Here is a 26,474-nt window from a genome sequence, read left to right as displayed (position 1 = left end):
CACCCATTGTTAAAATAGGTAAAAAATAGCACCCTGTCAGCCTAACCCCTGTGCCTGGAAAGTGGAATAGGGTGAGTATAGCCTGTTCTTCGATCAAGAGAGCTACTCGGGATTGTTTGTCATATTGTTTGTCTGCATTGTAGTTTCTCCCTTTATGACTGTAGCATGTGAGCCATAGGTATTGAGATTTCCAGTATATCTTTCTTTAATGGTTTTAGTGTTTAAGCTATAATAAAGTATTGAAACTGTACCTGGAGGGGGGTACCCCAGAGAACTCACTGGAACCCTGCTCAATATCCTTTGGCCATGCTAGTGCAGGACATGATAGTAAATTGCATCTTTATTGAATGATTTATCTCCCTGTTGTGGTTTAAGACCCAACCAGTAGCTGAATTCCAACAGTGCACTCACAACTATCCTCAGTCAAAGCTAATGATGACATTGTGTCTGACAATGAATGGGAGCAATTCAGCAGCACCACTCACTCTTTTGGGCTTAATTCATGAGCTGAAAAAGAATAATCTGTGTCTCAGGAACAGTCACCTGCTTGTTATGTGCTGAGTACACCCTGCTTGGGCAGGGAAGAGACAGCTGAATAGATGAATCATTGAATGGTTTGGGTTGGAAGGAGTGTCCAAAGGTCATCTAGTACAACCCACCTGCAGTGAGCAACGGCAGCTGCCACTAGATCAGGTTGCACAAACCCCTGCCAATTCTCTTGAATCTTGAATATCTTCACTCATCTTCAATATCTTGAGGGATGGGGTCTCAACTACCTCACTGGGCAACCTGTTCCAGTGTTCCACCACCCTCATGCTGAAGAATTAATTCCTAACATTCAGCCTATATTTACTTTTCTCTGATTTCAAATCATTGCCCCTCATTCTATCATTGCAGTCCTTTGTAAATAGTCTCTCTCCAGCCTCCTTGTAGGCCCCCTTCAGGTAGCGGATTGTTTCCTTCCAGAACCTTCTCCAAGCTGAACAACTTCAGCTTCCTCAGCCTGTCCTCAGGCAGTTCTACTCCAATGCAAATACACCTTGAGTGGATTACTTTTATCTATTTTCCAATGTTCTTTGTTCATCAATGGCAATTGGAAAAGATAAAGTATGACACTTCAGAAGAACAATGAAACGATGTGAAGGACAGTGTGGGCTTCCACCAGTAAAGCTCCAAAGCTGTACTGTTAAGAAACTAAACCACAATATTCATAAAAATATCCCTAAAATGAGAGTAAATTGAAAATCCCAGGTTTACTTCCATTTCAGTAACAATTTCAAGCTGAAATCTGACTCTTTTCACATTGAAACTTTTTTTTTTTTTAATTCATATTTAACAAAATTAAATCAAGCTAATTTCCTACCATAATTATTATGGATAAGTTTTAAACACCAGGTTGTTTTGATAATGTTTGTGAGAATCTTTTACACAATATGAGACTGTATTACACTGGAGAAACATATCTCCTATTCAAAACAGTATTTCATACACCTTTGGATGAAACATATATGGCCTGTGTGCATAGTCATTTTCAGATTATCCTTAATATACCAGTATAAACATGAGATATTCCTTATTCTCTCACTCAGTTTGGATCCGCTTCTGCAGAGTTGGTCAAAATGCACCTGTTTAACAAGAGGGAGAGTCCTCAGTGGAGGGACACTCTGATTCTTAGAAAGTCAACACAAAGCAGCATTCCTGCCACTCTGAAGATGTGGAAGAAATGTGGCATTTCAGGAATCCTTACAATGTTTCTGATCCTGGCCATTCCATCAAAAGCCATGGAGTCAGATGCAGCAATCAAGAGTTTATGCAGATGTGTAAATAGATTGTCCCTTTATTTATCCCTGTTCAGCCTCACAACAGCAGAACATATGCCCCTGCAGCCACAAAGACGAGCTGTTGTCATTCTCTCCGGATTAAGTTTCCCCGGCTCATGCAGCTAGAGTGGCATGCAGGAGGAGTTTGTCAGCCAGCAGAACAGAGTGGCAACGATCTTGTTACAGACATCCAGCAAGGTGTTCCATCTTCAGGATAAAGAAAGCCTTCGGAAGAAAAGTATTGCACAGGTTTGTTCACCACTGTCTACAGAGTTGGATTTGCCCAATATCTCCTCATTCAACCTAACACGCAGGAATGTTAAGTAGGATTTCCTCCAGGTCAACAATTTCCCTGAAAGAAGCTCTGTGTTCATTGGAGGATCACAGCTGCCATACACACAATTCCTGCATGCTCTGCCAGCCCTCAAGTCTGCAAACATTTTTGCCTTTCAAAAGTGTTAGCTTTAACCACTGTCTCATGTTAGGAGACTTTGAGAACTACAACTTCAGTCTTACGCTCAGTGAAACCCTCTTGTGCTGCTTACATACACTCTCCTGTCTGGCCTCCTGTCTTCAAGAATCAAGTAGAGCAAATCTGTAGGCCTATTTCAACATGATTTACTTACCTCACATTGAAAAAAAAAAAGGTATATAAGCAAGTATCAGACCCAGCCGCAGCATAATTATCATTATTGATGGATTTATTGTGATTAGTTAGTTCAAGTAAGTCCAGGATTCATGCAATTAGCATCCAAGCACAGAACAATGAGCACATTATATTCACAGAAATTAGCAAGTAAGAACTGTCAGTGCATCACTTCTTCACTTATCTGCAGGTTTCAAGTTGGAGTGCTTCCCAGGAAAAAGCTGAATTCAGCTCTGAAGGCTCACCTACATGAAATAAGATGCTTCCAAAGGTCTCACACAAAAGCCCCAGCCCGTATCTGCAGCTGAGGGTTTTTACATTTTGCCTGGCTTCCTGGAGACGTATTCCCAATGCAGAAGTGGCGTCAAGCTGTTGAAAGGGACTACTAATACCTTCTGTCTCCGTTAGAAGTTGAACCATACTTAGAAATAAGTTCCTGTATAGCCGTCTTTCAAGGAGTTTTGTTTGTACACACCAAACCCATCTCATGAACCAAACCAATAAGCAGTATAAGTGGGGACAAAGAGTGAATTGAGTTCAAAATGGCACTATAGCTCCAAACAAAAAAAAAAAAAACCAAAAACCCAACAGTCTTGCCACTACAACCCCATAGAAACATCGGGGGAAGGGGAGAATTCTTCTAACAAGGTTTCCTAACAGTTTAGAGGTAGGTTGGAAACCCACAAACCTTGCCAGACAATAGTCAAGAGGTGGTGACAATGTATGCTGCCTTTTTGGATCACTGTAATCTTTCAGAAATAGATTTGTGAAAAATGAATTGTTATGCTTCAACTCAACAAATTATAGGTTTAAGTGCAGTTCAAATGCTAAACTTCAGAGTACTGGAGGTGATATCCATCTGCCCAAATAAAACACTTGCAAAGTATGGGAACAGATAAGGATCAGCCAGCGCATGTAGGGAAGTGGCTGGGAAAAATCGGTATGGCTTGCTCCTCCTTTGGAAAAAGAAAACCCCATTCCTAGGATTGCTTTCTGTCAGTAACCCAGAGAGAAAATCCAGGTAGATGGAGAAATCCAGCATGTACTGCAATGAGATATAACTTTGAGGGAAAATAACCCATTATTTGAGTTGAATGTTATAGGAAGTATTATGGCAAGAACTGTGGGAGAATTCTCCCGCTAGCAGGACATGAGCTGGTAAACATGAGAGCTCATGCTGGGAAGTGTCCTTGAGCCCATCTCTGGCTCAGGAAGCCAAGCTGTAAATAATGAGCAACCCACACACAGCTGCAGGGGGCTGAGCCTGCCAGTCCCCTGAGGTGGACACCGCAGGTTGTTTTGACACAGGGCAACCTATCTGCACCTTACACATAACTCTGAGCCAATCTATACTGTTCACTTGTGCCAGCCCCAAACTGATTGTGCACACCTCTTCTAAAGGAGTATATAAGCACTTGTGCTGGCTTAATAAAATGTACTGCCTTGCTAGCTGCTGAGTCGGCTGGTCAATATCCCAATCTCACCTCTCACCAGTCACAAGGAACCACTTGAAACACCAAGGGATGAAGTTCACAAGAAACAAAACAAATATGATAATAGCTCAGCACAAATTAATTTGGCAGTCAACAACTCAGCATGCCATCTGTCATGTCTTGTGTGATCGCCTTGAGTGATGGTCATCGACAGTCAGCAACTGTTCCTGATGGCATCTTGAGGGCCCTCTGTAATGTGGAAATCACATCTGCATATACATATATATCAACAGAGACATGGTGTTGTGTTTAATGGCAGACAATAGTCAATGGGGATATATAAACCTGGCTGTTGAAAGTAAAAGTGGGTTTAGTGCGTACTGTAAGCTGTAAGTGTTGGGGAGAGGAAATTTCAAGCATAGAATGAAAATAATAAAAAAAGGTATGGGATAGAAGAGCAAATATAATAATGCAGTGGGGGTTATATAAGTGGAGAAATGTGAATAAGATAAAGAAATGAAAGTATATGAGTAGGAGGATCAAAGGATGATTAGATGCATAAGAGAACAGAGAAATGGAGAATGATGCAAATGGTAAAAAATAAGCATTGGGATTGTACTGGGTCCATTTGGTGTGGAGTTAACATTCTTCACAGCAGCCTATATTGTACTGTGCTTTGTGTTTTTGGACAAAATGGTGCAAATAATGTGTTAGTGTTTTGGCTCCTGCTGAACAGTGCTTGCACAGTTATCACAGAGAAAATTCTTTTCTGATTTATGCAGTAGTGAGGAGGCTGGGGTAGGCTATCAGCCTCCTCATTTCTTCTATCTTGGTGCCATCTCCAAGCCCTGCTCCAGCAGGTGCTGCTCCACATCCCCACATGTGTCCACTTACACATATGCATGAATGTGAATCATACTAAACTCACATTGTGAGTCTGTGAAACAGCAGGCAAGAGTGAGCTAGTTTGAGGCAAATTGGAATATTTTAATGAGATAAATTAGATTATAGACTGTGAAAAGAAAACAATGGTGATGTCTACTTTACTCTTAGGCTTGCTAAGATGTATAAAAACAAGGACACAAACATAGATATGACAGTGTGAGAGTCTCTATCTGTTGGAGTCTGTGTCTGTGCTTTTCTCCCTGGGCCTTTACTGTGTAATTCTGCTTCTAACCCCCCCCTTACCAATCCTCCAAACTCACCTTGCATGTAAAGTATACTCTGAGGTAAGGTAGAGGGGTGGAAAGAAGGTGGAAGGGTGGTTGGGAGCGTCTCCTGGGGACTCTGATTTTTGTGAGGGGTGTTGTGTTTCTGTATTACCTTTAACTTGTATATTTCTGTATATAGCTGTATATATTTGTGATATATTGTAAATATCTGCTTGTATATTGTGCTAAGTTGTGAATATAAAGCTTCATTCTTTAACTTTTAGCCAGCTGAGTCTAGTCTGGGTGATTTCATAAGAGTGGAGGGCGGGTAACTCACAATCCATCACATCTTATTTTGGTGTTTCCAAGTGCAGCTAATTGAATTTGATTGTTTGATAACTAAGTCTGGAAGTTAAGATGAAGTTATTTTACATTTTATTTTCTATTTTTTATTCATTAGGGGCATGTTTTTTCTATCATTGACTGACAGTGAGAATTGGGTCATTTATTTTTGATAAAGGGATGTTCCTGGAATTCAGAGACTACTGTCTGGGTTGGGTTGGCTTTAAGATCACAAACTGTTACCAACTCTATTTTTAATAAGTCAGGAGATACAACAACAGCTGGAAAATATTCAACATCTCTGATGAGGGTAATTCTGCCTAAAACTGAGCTTAGAGTCTCCTGTATTGAGTTATATATTTATCATGTGTGGTCTTAACACTAATAATTCTGGTTTTAGCACTAATGCTGGCATTGTGCATAAACAATTTGAATGTGGCTGCTTTAAGAAAATGAAAGAGTCAAGTTTCCTTGCAAACAGAGTTAGAGATAAGGTCTGGAGAACTTTCTCAAAACAATTTCTGTTCAGGGAGAGAGTGAGAGAGGGCTGCCATGCCCACTGCTACACCTTCTCCTGCAGGTTCTGGGACAACTGCCAAAGTCTTGGTTGTTGACAATGATGTGGCAGGCAGCCAAAGACCAGGTCCAGCTGTTCATGTCTCTGCTGTTTCTTCACCTAGTTCACATCCTCAGACAGCTGCTACTAACCCTAAACCAGATTCAAATGTATGGACAAATTCACTTTCAGATGCTCAGAGAGTCAGACCTGCTAGAAAATACTTTTACCACAAAAGCTAACTCTAAGATTAAACATTTGACAGAGAGTGATTCAAGAGAGGATTTAGGAGAAGTGATCTCTAGTACACAAGAGGAAGAAGAAGAGAAGAACAGCCTTGAGACACAGCCAATATGATCACATCACAATACAGTGATGAAAGGAACTTTGTGAGATTGGCTGCCAAGAAGGAGGATGGCTCTGAGGAGTTTAAGAGTGCTCTTAGGAAAGTTCTGCTTCTAGGCCAAGGACAATCAGGACAATCAGAGGAAGAGGAGAAGGACGACACCCAGGATTCTAATAATAGCCTAAAAGAGAGTGAGGGAACTGCAGAGTGGCAGAAACAGAGGCAGCAATGCCAGGAAAGTAGCTGTCACTTCTTCAGCTTCCCAGACCAACTGCAAATATTCCAACAATTGCAATTCCTCCCACAACAACACCAATCACTGTGTACACCCTACATGCCATGTTCAGCATTAGGGGTGCCCTGCCTCCAGCCAGGAGGAGGAAAGGGATAGTGGAGAGAACCGAATCTATTGGAATGTATTCATTAGGTGGCCTGGCAGTTCAAAAGTTCAGAAATACAGGGCTTGAGTTGACACAGGTGCTCAGTGTACTTTATTGCCATCAAATTGCAAAGGGACAGAGTCTATCACTATTTCTGGAATCACTGGTGGATCTCAAGAGTTAACTAAGTTTCAGGCTGAGATAAGTTTAATTGGTAAAGAGTGGAAGAAACATACTGTTGTATCTGGTCCTGATGCGCCTTGCATTTTGGGAATTGACTTTTTGAGACAAGGTTGTTTCAAAGATCCTAAGGGTCACAAATGGGCTTTTGGAATAGCATCTGTAGAGATTGAGGATGGTAAATTGAAATTGTCTATTAGACCTGAACTTTCAGATGAATCTGTAGTTGTGGGACACCATTAGATAGAGGATCTGGAGCTGCCAATTGCTACTCCAACTGTGCACCACAGACAGTACAGAACTAACCGTGACTCTTTGTTGCCCTTTCATCAGCTGATTTGTCAACGGGAGAGTGTCATGGTAGGCCTGATAGGCCTGAAATAGGCCTATACATGTCCTGCCTTGCCCAGGCATGTTTTTTCTGCTCCACGGGAGAAGCAACCACAGGAAAGAAGATGAAGGAACGTAGAGCCACTAAGTCTAAGGACTCTGGCCTGCCCAGACTTGTCTTGGTCCTGTGGAAAAAAAGGTACACCCACTTAGCTTGTGCTTGCCTCGTTCAAGGCCTATGCTTTTCCCAAATTTGGGTAAAGCAAGGCTATGGTTTTGCCTAATATGGCACGGTTTGGCTAACTGCTATTCTGGTTGGCTATTCTGTGTCTAAAGGCCCTTTGATCTTGGCTCACATTCATAAAATTAGATACGCAGGAAAACAGTGTGCTCTACCATGCTCTACCATTCTATTAGTGCCTGCTGTTGCCTGTTGCTATTGCTTATTGCCTTATTGTTTGCCTGGAAATTCCACTGTCGTGAGTTTACCATGAACAGACTCTAAATGCCTCCATGTGATTGGCCTGCATAGCCAGCTTTACATCATGCTGAGACTGCACATTGCAAGACATCCTGTCTGCACCTGAAAGTTTCCTGCTAAGACTAGAAGCCCCGGAGATACACAGATCATCCAGAGGAGCCAGGAAACAAGGTCAGAGATTGTCTGCCTCCCTTTCCTGGAAGCCTGGGAAGAATCAAGTCTCAGCAGCTGACAAGACAGAGTTTCCTGAAAGCATTTGGGTACTGTCTAAAGCTGTGGCCAGCCCCGCAAGTTGAGTAATAGTGATTTTGTGAGTAAATACTTAAAGCCTCTTTGACATTCTCCCATTGCCTTCTGCCATAAGCAGAAAGAGCTCCTTGAGTCTAGTGGCCAAGTGGTATACTGACCACAAATGGCATTTGACTGTGAGAATCTTCTCTTCCAGTTTAATTAGTGTTTATTTAGTTTTTGATGGTTATTTCTAGATCTAGATATTATCTGTAAAATGTTTCCTTGACAGTGCGAAGAATCAAATATTATTAAAAATAGTGGTTGGGGATGACAAGAGTTCTGAATATAAAAATTAATAAACAATATTAATTTTGGAAAAATTATCATCTCACATTAATTAATTTTCCCCTAATAGAGAGTCATGCTTTCATTGAGAAAGCTCATTCACCTTTCAACAGTCCCATCTGGCCTGTCTGCAAGCCTAACGGAGACTGGCATGTTGTAGTAAACTTTATCGCTCTCAATGGGGTGACTCAACCCATGAGCACAGCTGTGCTGGACATACTGGAACTCCACTACAAGCAGAAATTGAAGGAGGCCAAATGGTATGCTACCATAGACATTGCTAATGCTTTCTTCTCTACTCCCATAGCAAAGGAATGCAGGCCTCAGTTTGCATTCACCTGGAGAGGAATCCAGTACCACTTCAACCATTTGCCTCAGGGGTGGAAACACAGCTCAACAATCTGTCACTCAGTCATCCACAATGCACTGGAGAAAGGTAAAGCCCCAGAATATATAAAATTCATTGATGACATTGTTGTGTGGGACCAAGCTGCTGAGGAAGTCTTCGAGAAAGGTAACAAAATCATTGACATTCTGTTGCAAGCAGGTTTTGACCTGCTAGAGAAATTCAGTTTCTGGGAGTGTGGTGGCAGGATGGTCGCTGTCACATTCCTCAGGATGTGATCAACAAAGTGTCCACCATGGCCGTTCTCACAAATAAGAAGGACACTCTATCTTTCTTGGGTGCAGTGGGATTTTGGAGACTACATATTTGTGGATTCAGTCAAATTGTCAAACCTCTGCACGATGTGACTCCTTAGAGAAACAATTTTGAGTGGGGACCTGAACAACAAGCAGCCCTTGACTAGATCAAGTGAGAAGTAGTCCATGCAGTGGGCTTGGAACCTGTGTGATCTGGTCTGGACATTAAAAACATTCTGTACACAGCTGCCAGTGACAATGGTCCAACTTGGGGTCTTTGGCAGAGAGCTCCAAATGAGACACGTGGTCGCCCACTTGGTTTCTGGAGTCGTAGCTACAGAGGAGCAGAGTCAAAGTAGACCCCAACAGAGAAAGAGATACTAGCAGCCTATGAAGGAGTGAAAGCAGCTTCTGAAGTGATTGGAACTGAGTCACAAATGCTTTTAGCTCCTAGATTGCCTGTTCTCAACTGGATGTTCAAAAGTTCATCATCGCATCATGCCACAGATGCAACCTGGGCTAAATGGATGGCTTTGATAACCCAACGAGCATGAATGAGTAATCTTGATCGCCCTGGTCTGGTGGAGGTGATCACCAACTGGCTGGAAGCACAGACTGTACCAAACCTCCAGAGGAGAAAATAACCTGTGCTGAAGAAGCTGCTCCCTTTGGTGATCTCTCTGATCAGGAAAAGAACTGTGCTTTGTTCACAGATGGTTCCTGTCATCTTGTTGGGAACAAGCGAAGATGGAAGTCAGCAGTTTGGAGTCCTACCAGCAGAATTACCAAAGTGAGAGATGGAGAAAGAGAATCCAGTCAGTTCGCTGAGGTAAAAGTTGTCCAGCTTGCTCTTGATGTGGCTGAATGTGAAAATTTGCCTATCTTTTATCTCTACACTGACTCGTGGATGGTAGCCAATGCCCTATGGGGTTGTCTAAAGGACTGGAAAAAACATGGTTGGCAGAGGAAAGGGAAGCCTATTTGGTGTGCTGATCTATGGCAGGACATTGATGCACATCTGGAGAGAATTCCAGTGAAGGTGCAGCACATAGATGCACACATGCCTAAGAACAGAGCCACTGAGGAAGAGCAACACAACCAGCAGGCAGACCAAGCTGCTAAGATTTCTCAAGTTGATACCAACTCTGATCTTGACCTTGATTGGAAACACAGAGGTGAACTGTTCTTAGCTTGGTGGGCCCACGATTCATCTGGACATCAAGGCAGAGACGGATAGAATCATAGAATCAACCAGGTTGGAAGAGCCCTCCAAGATCATCCAGTCCAACCTATCACCCAGCCCTATTCAATCAACTAGACCATGGCACTAAGTGCCTCATCCAGGCTTTTCTTGAACACCCCCAGGGACGGTGCCTCCACCACCTCCCTGGGCAGCCCATTCCAATGGCAAATCACTCTCTCTGTGAAGAACTTCCTCCTAACATCCAGCCTATACCTACCCTGGCACAACTTGAGACTCTGTCCCCTTGTTCTATTGCTGGTTACCTGGGAGAAGAGGCCACCCCCCACCTGGCTACAATGCCCCTTCAGGTAGTTGTAGACAGTAATAAGATCACCCCTGAGCCTCCTCTTCTCCAGGCTAAAAACTCCCAGCTCCCTCAACCTCTCCTCATAGGATTTGTGCTCCAGGCCCCTCCCCAGCTTTGTTGCCCTTCTCTGGACATGTTCCAGCACCTCAACATCCTTCTTGAATTGAGGGGCCCAGAACTGGACACAGGACTCAAGGTGTGACCTGACCAGTGCTGAGTACAGGAGAAGAATAACCTCCCTTGTCCTACTGGCCACACTGTTCCTGATGCAGGCCAGGATGCCATTGGCTCTCTTGGCCACCTGGGCACACTGCTGGCTCATCTTCAGCTTACTGTCTATCAGTACCCCCAGGTCCTTTTCCTCCTGGCTGCTTTCAAACCACTCTGTCCCCAGCCTGTAATGCTGCTTGGGGTTATTGTGGCCAAAGTGCAGAACCCTACACTTGGCCTTGTTAAATCTCATCCCATTGGCCTCTGCCCACCCATCCAGCCTGTCCAGGTCCCTCTGCAGGGCTCTCCTACCTTCCAACAGATCAACACCTGCTCCTAGCTTGGTGTCATCTGCAAACTTACTGATGCTGGACTCAATCCCCTCGTCCAGGTCATCAATAAAGATCTTGAACAGGACTGGGTCCAGCACTGATCCTTGGGGAACACCACTAGTGACTGGCTGCCAACTGGATGTGGCACCATTCACCAACATACCGATGGGCACGCAATAGGTCAATTGACTTGTCCATGGACGCTATCACCCAAGTCATCCATGACTGTGACATTTGAGAGAGATGGTCAAAGTAGAAGTATGGTGAAGCCTGGCAGATTGACTACATCACTTTACCTCGATCTCATTCTGGCAAGCAGTATGTGCTGATGATGGTAGAGGCCAGCACCAGATGGCTGGAAACCTATCCAGTTCCACATGCTACTGCATGTAACACCATTGTTGGTTTGGAGAGACAGATCTTGTGGAGACATGGAACTCCAGAGAGAATCGAGTCAGACAATGACACTCATTTCAAGAACTCCTGAAGGCACAGGAGCAGGCAGTGTCACTGAGCCGGAAGACGAGCCAATGAGAGAGGCAGCCAGGCTGGATGGGCAGAGAGCTGCTGAAGGAATTAAATATTAAAAAGATAGTGTATCACCTTTGGAAGAGAGGGGAGGTGTCCCAGGAGAAGTTCAAGGAAGTTGCTAGGTCTTGTAGAAAAAAAATCAGAGAGGCAAAAGCCCGTTTAGAATTTAGGCTGGCCACAGCTGTCAAGGAAAATAAAAAAATGTTTCTTGAAATATATGAATGGCAAGGGAAGGGCCAAGGACAACCTCCAGTCCTTGTTATATAGAGAGGGGAATACAGTGACAAAGGATGAGGAAAAGGCAGAGGTGCTTAACACCTTCTTTGCCTCAATCTTTAATAGTGGGACAGGTTGTCTCCATGACAACTGGACTCCTGAAGTGGCAGATGGAGTCAGGGTCCAGTATAGTTCCCCTCTAATCCATGAGGAAGAAGTAAGGGACCTGCTGAGACACTTGGATCCTCACAAGACCATGGGACCGGATGGGATCCATCCTAGGATGCTGAGAGAGTTGGCAGCTCAGCTGACCAAGCCACTCTCCATCATTTATCAACAGTCCTGGCTCACTGGAGAGGTCCCCAAAGACTGGAAGCTGGCCAATGTGATACCCATCCACATGAAGAGTCGTAAGGAGCCAGAAAACTACAGACCTATCAGCCTGACCTCAGTGCCAGGCAGGGTGATGGAACAGGTCATCTTGGGTGCCATCACAAAGCACCTACAGGATGGCCAAGGGATCAGGCCCAGCCAGCATGGGTTTAGGAAGGGCAGGTCCTGTCTCACCAACCTTGTGCTAGTTTGAAGCAAGCTGGAATGTTTTGGTAGAAGAACTAGATAACAGGGAGTGAAATGAAAACAACTGATGTCAACTTCTCTCACAGTCTCGCTGAGAACTCTGGGAAGAAGAAAGACTTTTTCTCCATTTTGTCTCTCTCTTGCTTTTGCCTTAGACCTAGTCACATCTCATTAACCCTGCTCCCACTAACCTTGCTCCCTAACCTCTTGGCTGCACCTCTATTCTTCCTGAGAACTGGGGTGAGGTTGAGAGGGCCGATGGGAGGTGTTGGGGTGGTTTGAAAGCCCCTCCTGGGGACTCAGGTTTCTGGGAGGGGAGTTGTGATTTTGTATTGTTTATCCTTTGTATATTTCTGTATATAATTGTATATAACTGTATATATTTTAAATAGCTGCTTGTAAATTCTGCTAGCTGTAAATAAATTGCTTCATCTATATTCCCAGGGTTCGTCTGAGTTAGCTGGGGCAAATTCAAAAGTGTGGGGGGGCGAGGTAACCCCCAAACCATCACAAACCTGATCTGCTTTTATGATCAGGTTACCCGCCCGGTTAGTGTGGGGCAGACTGTGGATGTAGTCTACCTGGACTTCAGCAAAGTCTTTGACACTGTCTGCCACAACAAGCTCCTAGCCAAGCTGGCAGCTCATGGTTTGGACAGATTCACTCTGTGCTGGGTCAAGAACTGGCTGGATGGCAGAGCCCAGAGAGTGGTGGTGAATGGTGCCACATCCAGTTGGCAGCCAGTCACTAGTGGTGTTCCCCAAGGATCAGTGCTGGACCCAGTCCTGTTCAAGATCTTTATTGATGACCTGGACGAGGGGATTGAGTCCAGCATCAGTAAGTTTGCAGATGACACCAAGCTAGGAGCAGGTGTTGATCTGTTGGAAGGTAGGAGAGCCCTGCAGAGGGACCTGGACAGGCTGGATGGGTGGGCAGAGGCCAATGGGATGAGATTTAACAAGGCCAAGTGTAGGGTTCTGCACTTTGGCCACAATAACCCCAAGCAGCATTACAGGCTGGGGACAGAGTGGTTTGAAAGCAGCCAGGAGGAAAGGGACCTGGGGGTACTGATAGACAGTAAGCTGAAGATGAGCCAGCAGTGTGCCCAGGTGGCCAAGAGAGCCAATGGCATCCTGGCCTGCATCAGGAACAGTGTGGCCAGTAGGACAAGGGAGGTTATTCTTCTCCTGTACTCAGCACTGGTCAGGTCACACCTTGAGTCCTGTGTCCAGTTCTGGGCCCCTCAATTCAAGAAGGATGTTGAGGTGCTGGAACATGTCCAGAGAAGGGCAACAAAGCTGGGGAGGGGCCTGGAGCACAAATCCTATGAGGAGAGGTTGAGGGAGCTGGGAGTTTTTAGCCTGGAGAAGAGGAGGCTCAGGGGTGATCTTATTGCTGTCTATAACTACCTGAAGGGGCATTGTAGCCAGGTGGGGGTTGGCCTCTTCTCCCAGGCAACCACCAATAGAACAAGGGGACAGAGTCTCAAGTTGTGCCAGGGTAGGTATAGCCTGGATGTTAGGAGGAAGTTCTTCACAGAGAGAGTGATTTGCCATTGGAATGGGCTGCCCAGGGAGGTGTGGAGGCACCATCCCTAGAGGTGTTCAGGAAAAGACTGGATGAGGCACTTAGTGCCATGGTCTAGTTGACTGGATAGGGCTGGGTGATAGGTTGGACTGGATGATCTTTGAGGTCTCTTCCAACCTGGTTGATTCTATGGTTCTATGATTCATTATCATCCATCTGGTTTTGTATATATTTTGTATCAGTTTTGCCTTCTGAAATATTTGGGTTTGTTATGCTTTGGGTCTCTGGGAAGCTTAAACCAGGACAGAGAAATAAATAGTCATAACAATAGCAAAGTCTCTCATTTCTTCAGTGTGTGTGCCTGCCTGCATCTTGCCTTCACTCCTCTGCATGAAACCTATGTAACCCAATCCAATAATTTCCTTGTAACCCTTTATTGTCTCTGGCATCTCAACCTTGCTTATCTATGAATTAATCATGTAAGCTTTCAAACAAGGGTTTATTTAGAAGGAGGTGGGGTTGGTTGGGAACCCTCCTGGGCAGTCTTGCTGCTCGGGAGGGATTTTGAATTTCTGTATTACTTCTAACTTCTATGTAATTGCTAATATCTGTATATATTGTGTCTAGATTCTTGGAAACATGTGCCATTCTGTAAATATTTAGCTTCATCTTGTCTGAGGATGAGCTCTGAAGGTCTGAGGCCTTCATCAACTATCTGAGCTAGTCTGGTGATTTGAAGTCGGTGGGGAGGGAAACTCCCAAACCACCACAACTTGTTTCTCCTTATGGACAACAAGGTTTCCAGAGTCTTTGAAAATCCATAGTAAATTGTAACAGGTTTTCTCTCATCTCCCAAGCTGCTTATTAAAAGACAAGGATTGTGGCAGTTTGGCAGCAACTTATCTTAAAAAAAAATTAAAAATCTGCCAAGATCTCCCATTTACTCCTTGGACAGAAACTAACAGCAACTACTTTGAGAAAAGACCTAGACTATCTCTTTGGACTAAATGAACAGAAAACCTGCTCTTGTATGAGGTGTTCGTTGCTTTAGGTCCGCTGATTAGCACTGAGCCACTTGTTAACAGCTACCACCTGAGGAATATCAGAATCATGTGGACATTGTCCAGAAACACAGGGAAAAACTTTCAATGTGCCATGCTATTAGGAATGAGACCCAAATTACAGCCAATTTGGAAATTTCCACTTAGAAACAGGTTTGTTAATACACCACAGCATCTAGAAGTCCCGATCACAGATGCAGATACCATCATTTTGTTTCATGTTTCTACATCAGCAAATAAGATGTCAAAGCTTCAACCACCTTATGTAGCCAAAAGAGATTTGTATTTCCAGCTTTAAGAGCAAAAGCTGGCTCTTGGTGCTACATCAGAGCAACGGAGGTATCAATGCTTGCCATCCTCCTAGCAAAGCAATGCTGTCTCTGTTCTGTGGTCTCTGACCAGAGAATGTCATTTAAGTAGAATTCCTGAAAATCAGGCTTCAAAGTTAAAATTAAAAACTGATTTTGGACCTGGCCATATGATTTAGAGGGATTTTGCATACAACAACATTTATGAACTAAAAATCTCAAGGCAGAAAAGATATCTTCTGCACAAAGAAGCATTTAATGCAGCAGAAGCCTTGTACTAACCTTTGCCTGATGGTCCATATACTTCCCCTAGATATGATTTCTTCCTCAGCCACTGACCAAAACAGCTAGAACTATGGTTCCCCTGGAGGTGGTCACAAAGCCTCCAACTGAAAAGGAAAGCAGTGTAGTTTTTGTTTGTGAAGGTACGTTGTTGACTAATATAAGTGAGGAAATATACACATCATGACCTTCCAGAAAACACATCCGACCTGTACTAACACCAACATATGCACCACCTGAGGGTTTCCATGGCTCAGAAATCCACATGCAGACAAAGTACTGCATCAGCCTTCAGAGAGCAAGTGAGGCTTGTATTGTCTTAGAAGTGGAAGAATATTTTCAATTTATGTTAGCAGTCTAGCAATGACTAGACTGCTGTAGCTTGTGTCATACAGAATTAGATAAGTTCTCCATAGAAAGCTACAGAGCAGCTGCAAGGTGTAGGCCTGTATGCTAATGGGAGGTCATCTGTGCACTTTCCTATCTCTTGGCAGTAGAGTCCCACAGCCTTGTCTGACATCTAACAGCTTTAAGTAACCTAAAACCCCATCTTTGACAGATTCTTGCTTTGCCAGAAACAAAATTCTACCTTCAAGTCCTGGAGAGAGTTCAATAAATCCATGACTTTTCAAGATTAAGTGCAGAATTAGCCATCCATCCATAATTTACTATTCCAGAAACATATAGAAAATAGGTCAATTTTGTAAAAGCAGGTCTTAGATTTTTTCTTCACCATTTCATAGAATGCATCAAGAACTGAGAAACAAAATCATTGTATTCCAACATTTTGCCACTGTATACAGAAGTACATGCATTCATAGATATTAACAAGACTATAACTCAGAAAATAATCTTGCAGTCAGAAGAAGAAGGATTATTCTGGATAAAAGGAGAAATTCTCAGCAATACAAGTCACTTTAGGCTTCCATGACTCTCAGGGATTTAGGATGTGATTTCTTTGCACACAAATTAGATGTCTACAATAGGTCAGATTAATCTCACCCTAGCTCTACTTATTTCTTTTTAGTGACTGCACAGACAGCCCAAGGTGACTAGTTTAGAGATATATCCACAAATTTAGGAGAGATTCATCTTGCTCAAGATGCCTACAAGCTATCAATAAGCTTTTCTTCCTGCAGGGCAGCATGAAACGTGTTTACATTAGGTAGTATCAATCCTGCAGAAACTGGTGGGATAATCACTTGAAATGCTGAGTAATCATAACCTTACACATCTCCAATAAAAAAAAAAACCCAGCATTTGAAAAAAAGGGAGAAAATAGAGTTTCTACTAAATAGAAGAGGTCACACTGATAAAAGAGCAAATAGCATAAAGATATGACTCAATTCAAGACATAACTTCAAGTCCGTCATCTTCTTCCCCTATCTCACACACATACCAGTACCCTGTGCCTTCATCTGACCCCAAGTCTCAAGTGCCAGATAGGCTAAGCAGCCCTATTGTTTTCTTCAGGTAAATCACTGGTGCCCTCATACTGAAGAAATTAAAAGGACATCTTCCAATTCCTCTTCCTTCATTACCACAGAAAGGATACTATACAACTACACAAGAGAAAATAATTTGAAGGATAACAAAAGTCATATTGGTAAAATACTTCATTTAGAAAGCTACATATTATTTAACATATTTGTGATAATTAACCACAAGCTATAATCTAGGAAAACAGATCCTACTTCTGTTTGCAAGGCAAGTGTATCTCGCTATAAGAATTTGCTTGTTTTCACTTCAGCAGAATTTCACACCAAAAAGAAAGTCTAGTGCTGGCTGGTAGTCACCAGCTAAGAACTGGCTGCAGTGAGCACAGAGCTTTCATCAGAAAGTTTCTCTCTGGGATGAGAATCAATTATCAGGATTAAGAAAGCAAACCAGCAGTATCTGCAGGAGCACTAAGACTTTGAAAAATGGATCCTTCTAGAAATGTTCCTGCAAAGGCTGTACCTAAGTAAAATAAAAAGCATCTAAAAAGGCTGCAGTGCCTGCACTGAAGTGTGAACTATTATTTGGGAACACTTAAAGAAATTTTAGGAAAAAAAAAAAAAGAATATGCACACAGCAACATATACCCCCAGAATACAGACCAATTCTCCTCTCTGAACAGTGAACAGCACCCAAAGGCTCACTTAATTCTCAAATACAATATGACTTGCTCAGGAAAGATGTGCCGTGACATGGCTGCTCCTTTTGGCACTCACTATTGTGCCAGTTTACACTGTATTCAGGAGGAAAAAGGTAGGGACTTGAGGCACCTATGGATGCATGGAACTTGCACATTAGGTTGTTGGCAAAGTGCAGTGAGTGTCTCTGTGCTGTCTGGCACAGAAGAGAGAAGTGTCATGGGTCCAGGGAAATGCGGGCTGGTGTTGGTGGGGATAGGGGAGCTTGAATAGTGTGCAGTGTTAAGGTGGTGAACACTGCAAGGAGATGTATTTATGCAATGCAGCACAATGTGTCTGAAAGTCCTGTCTTCACTTGATTACAGAAAAAGTTTCTTCAGGCAGTTACTGATTGAAAAAAAAATATTTAATGGAAAAGAAGTAACTCATGACAGCAGTCATGTTCTTTAACTATTTTTGGTGATCCAGATTGGTTTATGTGACCAAATTAACTTTCTTTTTTTCCAATGAAACTCTATGACAGAAAAACTATAACTGTTCAATCCGTGTGGTAACTGGAGGCTGGACTTCTGTCCTCTTGTGAGAAGATGATAGGGGACAATTTGCATAAGTTATTGTGAGGGGAGCAGTATTTGCATAACTAACATTTTACCTGTTAAGCACCAAAGTGGTTCATGGGAACAAATCACTGAACTTAAAAGCTACTTACTGAAAAAGTAAATAAAAATAGGAGGCAAAAATAAGTGGCTTTATATGGTCCCCTCAAAGCTTGGAGCCAGTCCAAAGCTCAATAAAAATTACTGACATCAAGGGAGGCTCATTATGAGGAAAAAACATGATGTTATAAATTATACAGGAAGAGCAATATATCTCCTTCAAAATGCTGCTGATCCCAGTGAGAAGGCATATGCTATGTAGGTTATTGCTGAACAAATAATTTGTCCAAAAATACAGTTTAAAGTTTTCTGAAATGCTAAAAGGAGTCATTGTTGCTCTTAGCCAAGCTCTTTCCCACTAATTGCATTACAGCTGCTATTATTCAATTCCCCTGGCCTCTCCAGCTTCCACAGTGATTTAAAACCCTGATAATGTCTTGCACTTTGCTTATTCTGCAGACAGAAGCAAAAGCATTTCTTTTCCTGCAGTGTGACACAGGACGCAGACAGCCTGACGCCAAAGCTTTCTACAGATCAATATATTTAATGCATGTGAAGTCAGTAAAGTTTTCCAGGCTAGTCCAGAGTTGCCTGAAGGATAAACTAAGGCAAAAGGCTAGAAAGTTGTGTGGATAAGAATTTAATGTACCATCTGCTTACTTAAAGATCTCTCAATTTTAACAGAACCCCATTTATGTTACCTTGTGTTATAGTTTAGAGTATTTTTCTCAAAACTTTTTGATGAGTATTAAGAAAAAAATAATGTAGCAAGTGGAGTCAAATCCAGTTTGGTGCAGGTATGTTTCTATGCATAAAGACAAAACAGAGAAAAAATCCCAGACTGTGGAACAAAAATATTATCAATCTCATCACACCAATTCTCTTTCTCCTTGTCTCCTAGATTCTTTTTTGCTTACTTGAATATTACTCCAGCTACTCTGGCCTTTCCCACAGGCTTTCCTCATTTGCTTAAGATACCAGTCATTTTCTTTAACTTTCAATCTCTATTGTTCCAAAGCATCTTTCTGGCTCATCAAAGTTTTAATGCTTCTTAAATACAACAACCAGAGGCAATCACTAAGTTGAGGAAGCCACTCATTCTTTCAAATCCATCAGAATTGTTCTCCTATCACTCAGCATCAAAAGTTCCCTAGAGATTCCCAAGCACTCTACCTTCTCTGCTCCCACAAAATTGTATATTGGAGTAATCCTCGCTCAAATAGCTGCCATACTTTTCAATCTTATTTCATATCCATCATAATCCACGATTATGTATTAGCCAAAACTGTAAAGCTCTATAATATTACAGAGCAATTGCTACGTAACTGTCAGTCTTTAAAAGCTGCTAAATAATGCTACCCCAGAATCACTATTTTTTTGCTTGCAAATTTAAAAAACAACTTAATAAACTTCAGCTGGACTAAATAATCTTGGGCTAGAAGAAAGAGTAAATAAAATAACAACTCCAACTTTAACATAGTACTAACTATGATGCTCAAATGCACATTGCTTTAAATGCAAATATTAATTATTTCATGCTAATATTTCAGCAAGAATGAATGCAATTACTTCATCAAAGCAGACACAGTGGGAGGTAAGCAAGAAGAGGTAATTGCTACTGTTTTGTGGGAAATAAATTGAGTAATTTTCTCTGCCATTATTTCTTGTATGGATTTGGTGTTCAAAGAGAAAAAAAAGCATTTGCTTTTCTGTTACATCAAAAGGTCTGTCTCTGAAGGGGAAGAGGACCCTGGGGCAGGAATTGGCAGGGCTCATTGTTAAGGCTTTAAAGTACATTTGAAGAGAAAGGGGTTAATAGTCTCCTGCTGGCTGGTGACAAACAGTGGAGCAGCTCACTAGAGGCAGAGGGGTGGAGAGCTAATGAGGGCCTTCAAATTGCTGCTCTGAGGCAAGCCAGGGATGATGCACCAGGACAATCTGAGGAAATCAAGAGGAACCGGCACTAAAGTACGACAGGGCCAGCCTAGCTGAAGTGCCTCTATGCAAATGCACGGAGCTTGGGCAACAAACAGGATGAATTAAGGGCCACTGTGTGGCTGGAATGCCATGATATAGTGGCTATTACTGAAACTTGGTGGGATGATTCCCGTGACTGGAATAGAGGGATACAAGCTCTTTAGGAAGGATAGGCAGGGAAGGAGAGGAGGAGACAGTGCCCTGTATATCAGTGGCCAGTTAGAATCAGTGGAGCTCCACCTTGGGAAGAATGATGAGCTGGTTGAGAGCATATGGGTTAAAATTAAAGGGAAGACAGGGGAGGGTGGTGTTACTGTAGGAGTCTGATACAAGGCTCTTCACTGGCAAATAGAAGTGGCTTCCAGGTCACAAGCCCAGGTCCTCATGGAGAATTTCAACCACCCTGACATCTGCTGGAGGGACAACACAGCAAGGCATCAGCAATCCAGGTTGTTCTGGATTGCATAGATGGCAACTTCCTCCTCCAAATGGTAGAGGAACCAACAAGAAAAGGTGCTGTGCTGGACCTTATTCTCAACAACAGGGAATGGCTGGTGACCAATGTGAGGTCCAGGGACAGCCTTGGCTGCAGTGACCATGACACAGTTGAATTTAAGATCCTTGGGGCAACCAGGAGGATGTACAACCCTAGACTTTAGGTGTGCAGACTTTGATCACTTCAGAGATCTGCTGGCCAAAGTATCACAGGATGAAGCCCTAGAGGGAAGAGGGGCCCAGGACAGCTGGTCAGTATTCAGGGATCACCTCCTCTGTGTCCAGGAGCAATGTATACCAACAAAGAGGAAAGCAGGGAAGAATGCTAGGAGGCCTGCGTGGCTGAGCAAGTTGCTCCTGGACATGCTGTCACACAAAAAGAAACTCTACAAGGAATGAAAGAAAGGACAGCTGGAATGGGGGGGTATATAAGAAATCTGAGGTCTGGTTAGGAAATAAGGAATAAGAGGTCTGGTTAGGAAAGCCAAAGCAGAATTTGAATTGAGTCTAGCCAGGGAGGTCAAAGGGAACACCAAGATTTTCTACCGGTATATTAATGGTAAAAAGAAGACTAGGGAAGGTGTGGGCCCCCTCAGAAATGGAACAGGTGAAGTGGTCACAAGTGACATGGAAAAGGCTGAGGTTCTCAATGACTTCTTTACCTCAGTCTTCACTGCAAAGGCCTCCAGCCACACTCCTGGAATCATGGAAGATAATGGAAGGAACTGGAAGGAAGAGCTGCCCATCATAAGTGAAGATCAGGTTTGTGATCACCTGAAGAACCTGAAAGTGTTCAAGTCCATGAGACCCAATGTGATACACCCACAGGTACTGAGGGAACTGGCAGATGAGTTTCTAAACCCCTCTCTATTCTATTCTGAAAGTCATGGCAGTCTGGTGAAGCCCCCACTGACTGGAAAAGGGGAAACATAACTCCCATTTTCAAAAAGGGTAGGAAGGAGGAGCCGGGGAACTAGAGGCCAGTCAGTCTCACCTCTGTGACTGGCAGATCCTCCTGGAGGCACTATTGAGACCGGACAGTAGTGAAGAAATTATTTGGTACTATCAGCAGGCTTCACCAAGAGCAAATCCTGCCTGACAAACCTGGTGGCTTTCTATGAACAGGTCACAATATTAATAGATGAGAGTCAAGCAACTGACATCATTTACCTGCACCTGCGTAAAGCCTTTGACACTGTCCCGCACCACATCCTGGTCTCCAAGCTGGTGCAACATGGGTTTGATGAGTGGGCCACGAGATGGATAAAGAAATGGCTTGATGACTGCACCCAAAGAGTGGCTGTCAGTGGATCCATGTCCAAGTGGAGGCCAGTGACAAGTGGAGTCCGTCAGGGATTAGTCCTGGGACCAGTCTTGTTCAACATTTTTGTTGGTCACTTTGACAGCATCACTAAGTGCACCCTCAGCAAGTTTGCTGATGACACTAAGCTCTGTGGTGCAGCAGACACATTGGAGGGAAGGGATGCTATGCAGAGGGACCTGGACAGGCTGGAGAGGTGGACATAAGACAATCACACGTGGTTCAACAAGATCAAGTGCAAGGTCCTGCATCTGGGTAGAGACAAACCCAAGCACAAACATAGGCTGGGCAGTGACTGGCTGGAGAGCAGCCCTGAGGAGAGGGACTTGGGAGTACTGGTGAACAAGAAGCTCAACATGAGCCAGCAGTGTGCACTTGCAGCTCAGAAAGACAACCACATCCTGGGCTGCATCAGGAGAAGTGTGGCCAGCAGGTCCAGGGAGGCAATTCTCCCCCCTGCTCTGCTCTGGTGAGACCCCACCTGGAGTACTGCATCCTGTTCTGGAGCCCCCAGGATGTGGACGTGATGGAGATTGTCCAGAGAAGGGTCACTGGGATGGTCAGAGGGCTGGAGCATCTCTGCTATGACAGACTGAAAGAGTTAGGCTGTTCAGTCTGGAGAAGAGGAGGCTCTGAGGTGACCTTTTTGTGGCCTTCCAGTGTCTGAAGGGAGCCTACAAAAAATCTGGGGAGGGACTTTTTAGGATATCAGGGAGTGACAGGACTAGGAGAAATGAAGCAAAGTTGGAGGTGGGTAGATTCAAACTGGACATGAAGAGGAAGTTCTTCACCATGAGAGTGCTGATAGCCTGGAATGGGTTGCCCTTGGAGGTGGTTGAGGCCCCATCCCTGGAGGTGTTTGAGGCCAGGCTGGATGGGGCTGTGGCCAGGCTGATCTAGGGTAGGGTGTCCTTGCCCATGGCAGAGGGGTTGGAACTGGATGATCCTTGTGGTCCCTTCCAACCCTGACTGATTCTATGATTCTAAGTTGCAGAGCACTTGTGCTACTTTCCTGAATACTAACAGTCCAGGTTAACCCAATAGTATTTGTAAACTGTTAATAAAATTTATATAGGGTTTCTACTGAAAATCTGGAAAGTGAGAATCAGGATATACCATAAAATTATTTAAATTAATATCACTTATTTTTCTCTCTGAATAGATCCCTTTCTGTCACAAATGGAATGTGCTACAAGAAGGGAGAGTCCGTGTCACAAATTGCAGGACTGTCAGACTATAACAGCTCTTGAGAATGGCACTTGGTTCCTTTATAGCACATACACAAGAGGAGCAGTTGAATTATAACATCTGGGTTCAGCACAGTATCACAGTATCACAGTATTATCAGAGTTGAAAGAGACCTCACAGATCATCAAGTCCAACCCTTTACCACAGAGCTCAAGGCTACACCATGGCACCAAGTGCCACGTCCAATCTTGCCTTGAACAGCCCCAGGGCCGGCGACTCTACCACCTCCCCGGGCAGCCCATTCCAGTAGCCAATGACTCTCTCAGTGAAGAACTTTCTCCTCACCTCCAGCCTAAATCTCCCCTGGTGCAGCCTGAGGCTGTGTCCTCTCGTTCTGGCGTTGCCCACCTGAGAGAAGAGAGCAACCTCCTCCTGGCCACAACCACCCTTCAGGTAGTTGTAGACAGCAATAAGGTCACCCCGGAGCCTCCTCTTGTCCAGGCTAAACAATCCCAGCTCCCTCAGCCTCTCCTCGTAGAGCTTGTGCTCAAAGCCTCTCACCAGCCTCGTCGCCCTTCTCTGGACACACTCAAGCATCTCAATGTCCCTCCTAAACTGGGGGGCCCAGAACTGAACACAGTACTCAAGGTGTGGTCTAACCAGTGCAGAGTACAGGGGCAGAATGATCTCCCTGCTCCTGCTGACCACACCATTCCTGATGCAGGCCAGGATGCCACTGGCTCTCTTGGCCACCCGGGCACACTGCTGGCTCATGTTCAGGCGGGTATCAATCAGTACCCCCAGATCCCTCTCTGTCTGGCTGCTCTCCAGCCACTCCGACCCCAGCCTGTATCTCTCCATGGGGTTGTTGTGGCCAAAGTGCAGCACCCTGCACTTGGAGCTATTGAACCCCATCCCATTGGACTCTGCCCATCTGTCCAGGCGGTCAAGGTCCCGCTGCAGAGCCCTTCTGCCCTCCAACCCAGTCACATCTGCCCCCAGCTTAGTGTCATCTGCAAACTTGCTGATGACTGACTCGATGCCCTCATCCAGGTTACCTATGAAGATGTTAAAGAGGATGGGGCCCAGCACTGATCCCTGAGGGACACCACTAGTGACTGGTCGCCAGCTGGATGTGGCACCATTCACCACCACTCTCTGGGTCCGGCCCTCCAGCCAGTTCCTAACCCAGCACAGAGTGTTGCCATCCAAGCCGCGGGCTGATAGCTTAGCCAGCAGTTTGCTGTGGGGGACAGTGTCCAAGGCCTTGCTGAAGTCCAGATAGACCACATCCACAGGCCTCCCCACATCCACCAAGCGGGTCACCTGATCATAGAAGGAGATCAGGTTGGAGAGGCAGGATCTGCCCTTCCTAAACCCATGCTGGCTGGACCTGAGCTCTTTGCCATCCCTCAGGTGTGCTCTTATCACCCCCAAGATAACCTGCTCCATCAGTTTCCCTGGCACTGAAGTCAGACTAACGGGTCTGTATTTCCCAGGTTCCTCCATCCGACACTTCTTGTGGATGGGGATCACATTGGCCATTTTCCAGTCTCCTGGGACCTCTCCAGTGAGCCAGGACTGCTGGGAAATGATGGAGAGCGGCTTGACCAGCTCATCTGCCAGCTCTCTCAGCATCCTGGTATAGATCCCATCTGGTCCCATGGACTTGTGGGTGTCCAAATGGCTCAGCAGGTCCTGAACTAATTCTTCATGAATTTCCAGGGCAACACACTGCTCCCCGACCCCATCCCCCAGTTCAAGAGGCCACTTGCCTCCTCCTCCCTCCTTACTGTTGAAAACTGAGGCGAAGAAGGCATTCAGGACCTCAGCCTTTTCTCCGTCATCAGTTATAGTGTTCCCCTTCTGGTCCAGTAAGGAGTGGAGGCTCTTCTTGCCCTTCTTTTTAGCATTGATAAAGTTATAAAAGTGCTTTTTATTATCTTTCATGGAAGTGGCCAGCCTAAGTTCTAGCTGGGCCTTAGCCTCTCTAATTTTTCTCCTGCATAATCTGGCTACATCCTTAAACACGTCAGGAGAAGCCTTCCCCTCCTTCCAGAGGTGATACACCCTCTTTTTTTCCCCCAAATCCTTCAGGAGCTGTTTACTCATCCAGGCTGGTCGCCTTCCCTGCTGGCTCATCTTTCGGCACATGGGAACTGCCAGTTCCTGTGCCTTCAAGAGCTCCTGTTTAAAGTAGGTCCAACCATCCTGGACCCCCTTGTTCTTAAGGACTGCTGCCCAGGGGACTTTGGAAATAAGATTCTTAAGCAAATTGAAGTTTGCCCTCCGAAAGTCCAAGGTGTGGGTTTTGTTGTAGTGCCTCCCTACCTCCCTGCATATCAAAAACTCCACTAACTCGTGATCACTACACCCCAGGCAGCCTCCCACTGTCACATCTCCTACCAGCCCTTCTCTGTTGGAGAGCAGCAGGTCAAGCTGAGCTTGACCCCTGGTAGGCTCGCTTAACAGATGGGTCATGAAGCTGTCCTCCATGCACTCTAGAAATCTCCTGGACTGCCTCCTCTCTGCTGAATTAAGTTCCCAGCAGATATCTGGCAGGTTAAAGTCACCCACAAGAACAAGATCAGATGATCTTGAGACAGCCTCCAACTGTTTGTAAAATATCTCATCTGTTTCCTCATCCTGGTTGGGTGGTCTATAACAGACTCCAACCAGGATGTCAGATTTGTTAGTCCTCCCTCTGATTTTAACCCACAAGCTCTCAACCCCTTCGTCCCTCACCTCGAGCTCAGTGGCAAGGAATGATTCCCTAATATACAGGGCCACCCCTCCTCCTCTTCTCCCTTGCCTATCTCTCCTGAAGAGGCTGTATCCCCCCAGTATAGCAGCCCAGTCATGCCTGTCATCCCACCAAGTTTCTGAAATGGCAACTATATCATAGTCACCCTGGTGGACCAGGACTTCCAATTCCTCCTGCTTGTTACCCAAGCTGCGTGCATTGGTGTAGATGCACTTCAGCTGGGCTCTCGATTCCCCAATTGTCCCTAGCTTCCTTCCCACTCTCTCCTTCTCAGAGAGAGTAATTGCCTCACCCACCCCCTTCAGACCTAGTTTAAAGCCCGCCTAATGAGCCCTGCCAACTCCAGTGCCAGGACTCTTCTGCCCCTCTTAGATAACTGAACGCCATCATGATCAAGCAGGTCTGGCTCAGTAAAAGTTCCCCCAAGGTCGAAGAAGCCAAAGTGCCTCCTCTCACACC

At 44.6% G+C, this 26,474-nt stretch overlaps 1 protein-coding gene across 6 annotated transcripts in view; it reads right to left on the bottom strand.

The window, feature by feature from the left end:
• LOC135178791 (poly(rC)-binding protein 3-like) overlaps nucleotides 1-26,474 on the bottom strand; it is a 714,994-nt gene that overhangs the window by 535,686 nt on the left and 152,834 nt on the right. The window lies entirely within an intron of this gene.

The sequence above is a fragment of the Pogoniulus pusillus genome, chromosome 10, assembly GCF_015220805.1.
Source record: "Pogoniulus pusillus isolate bPogPus1 chromosome 10, bPogPus1.pri, whole genome shotgun sequence".
NCBI lineage: Eukaryota > Metazoa > Chordata > Aves > Piciformes > Lybiidae > Pogoniulus > Pogoniulus pusillus.
The sequence above is the reverse complement of the archived record's forward strand: the minus strand, read 5'-3'. Positions and strand labels throughout refer to the sequence as shown.